This window comes from Puma concolor, chromosome A1, assembly GCF_028749965.1.
Source record: "Puma concolor isolate L17-30 chromosome A1, mPumCon1.1.hap2, whole genome shotgun sequence".
Taxonomy (NCBI): Eukaryota; Metazoa; Chordata; class Mammalia; order Carnivora; family Felidae; genus Puma; species Puma concolor.
The window spans coordinates 196128648-196131458 of NC_141667.1; the positions used below are offsets into that span (position 1 = coordinate 196128648).

Below are 2811 nucleotides of genomic sequence, written 5' to 3' on the forward strand. Positions count from 1 at the left end.
GAGCATATATATGAACTTTTATACTATGAACTTTTATTTTATACTAATATATTTAGAAAATTACATTGATATGAGCCACTAATAATAGTGGCTTAATATTATCAATAATTGATATCTCAAGGGAAAATATACACTTAAGGCAAGGCTACTAATACCTGTGGGTGTAAATCTACTTTTCAATTTGCTTTTCAGTTGCAAATCCTTTGAACTGATAACTTTGAATTATTTTGAACAGCTTGTTAGATATGGTCATGTCACAAATGTGTTGCCTCAAAATGAGGCAGATGAAGAGAGCTTTAAGCAATAAACTAACCAACTCTGCTATAACCTTGTTGCCCTTCTGTACTTAAATCATTGGGATTATCATCGATCCATATTTTGTAGACATCTTGTTTAGCTCACTTGTCTATCTTGTATGGGTTAGTTTAGTTAAAACTGGTTGATGATTAAGTAGCAAATCCATTTAATTATGGAAATACACATGGACTGTTGAGCAGTACACCAAACCCATGAGGATAGCTCCTTCATTGTGGAAATCCTGCTCTTCCAAACCTTCCATCATAAACACAACAGACATGAAATAAGACCTGAGAAAGCTTCCCATGTCAATTAATGCATGAAAAACTTAAACACCTTAAAGGGATTATCATTATTACAATAAAAATTAAAGATAAGTCGAGTGCTTGCTTCAGCAGCATGTGGACTAAAATCAGAATGATACAGAAAAGATTAGCATGGCCCCTACACAAAAATAACATGCCTGTCATTTGTGAAGCATTTCATCCTTTTTCTCTTTCAAAAATAAATAAACATTAAAAAATAAAGATAAATAGAAATTGTAACATTTTCTTCATATATCTATGTAGTTTATCTTTCACAACTCCTGGTGTGCTTTAGTTCTATTTTAGAGCTAAACCCTCAGATGCTGCTGTTTGAATGCTGTGATTTAGTTTTCTTCCTCCAGATACCAGCATACACATTATACACGTTCTCCCTTCCCCTGGGAGAATGATTTAACTTCTCTTTGTTAAACTTGGTCGAGAGTCATGATTTCAGTTTCTTGTGTTGAGCTCCATCTGTTTCCAATGCAAACATCTTCCAGAGAGACCCCCAACCAGAGGAGTTCTAAGGTGGAATTGGCTACTATTTGAAACCTTAAAAGTTTCCCTCTCTTCTTTTGAGAACCACACTGAAATCTTTCACAAGTTTTACTTTAACACCAGGGAAAAAGAGAGAGACCAAGATGGCAGAGCAGCGTGGAAGTTCTCTGCTTCTCTCATCCTTGAAATGCAGCATCAGCAGCAAACCATTTTGTACAGCTAGAAAATTGATTTGAGGATTAGTGCAACAATCTGCATAATTTGAGCCACAGAACTCAGCAGGTACGTGGCAGGAAGAGGTGAACTGGGGGAGAGAGAAGCACTAGAGGGTACGGAACTGCTTTTGTTTGTGGAGAGAGGACAGGGACATGGGGGAGAGTACAGGAAAAACACTCCTGAAAGCAGCTGGACAGAAAGAGAAAGAGTGGAAGCTCCTACAAGGGTCTGAACAAGAAAGGGAAAATGAAGAAAGGAGAGGGTTTCAATACCATTAGGACTCTATAAACAGGGGGTGGCTCAGTCGGTTAAGTGTCCGACTTGGGCTCAGGTCAAGATCTCACAGTCCGTGAGTTCTAGCCCCACGTCAGGCTCTGTGCTGACAGCTCAGAGCCTGGAGTCTGCTTTGGATTCTGTGTCTCCTTCGGAGCCTGTGTCTCCCTCTCTCTCTGCCCCTCCCCTGCTCATGTTCTGTCTCTCTCTGTCTCAAAAATAAATAAAAACATTAACAAAATTTAAAAAAAAGGACTCTATAAACAGGGGAGCACAAAGTCAGAAATTCTGCAGCTCTAGTGGGAAGAGGGAATCCCCAGGAGCAGACAGCAAGGTCTAAGGGGTCCTTGGGCCACACAGAGAGAGGTGGTTCCCCAATTGGGAGGACACTTGGGAGAGGCCATGAAGCCGCCCCACAGGAACAGGTCCCAGTGGACCCTGGAGAACAGCAAGTTTGCTGGTGTTGGAACAAGGACACTGGGGTGCAGTGAAACCTGGCACCAGTTGTGTGTTGTGATTTGCCATAATCTCCTGAACTGTTGCTGCTACACGATCATGGGAACTTTTGCTGGGGCAAGCTGGCACCCAGGGGCCCCTGCAGCAGCATGGTCACATGAGTGTTCCTGAGAGCAACCCAACACCTGACCATTGCTCAGTGAGACACTCCCACAGAGAATTAGAGCAGGCCTAAGCCACAGGGCCCTCAGAAGTGAGGGATTTGGAAGCACAGCGCCATCTGAGATAAAATTCGGGAGAGAGGTGCTGCCTGGCACGCTGACAGCTTGGTCACGGACAGTGTAGAAGTGGGAAGTGGACAGAAGCCAGAGACAAAGGAGGAGTACTTGATGGACAGTGGATAAGGGCAGAGTTCTGACGCTAAAGATTGGGAAGCTGGGTGATGTCATTTTCACGTCTCCTGCACCAGTGCATACACCTGTACACGTGCCACACTGATCCACATCAATAAGCTAAGCAGTGCCATCTAGTGGAGAAAGGAGCCATAACACCAAGTGCCATCCATCTGTGGCAACCTAGTCCTAGAGGATGACCACAGTTCTCTCCACTGACTTAGTGTACAGACTATAAAGTGCTTCATAGTTTGACTTCTAGGGGAAAGTGGATGTAATTTCGTTTGGATTTTAATCTGTTTGCTGGTCTATCTATTCATGGTTTTTCTCTTTTTCTTATTCTTGGATACAGAAAGAAAAAAATATTTTACATT

General features: G+C 42.4%; 1 non-coding gene across 1 annotated transcript; it reads left to right on the forward strand.

Moving 5' to 3' along the window:
- Nucleotides 1–679: 679 nt before the first annotated feature.
- On the forward strand, nucleotides 680–789 carry LOC112861828 (U6 spliceosomal RNA). The gene has a single exon (XR_003223717.1). It is a non-coding gene; the product is annotated as a U6 spliceosomal RNA (small nuclear RNA).
- Nucleotides 790–2811: the final 2022 nt, after the last annotated feature.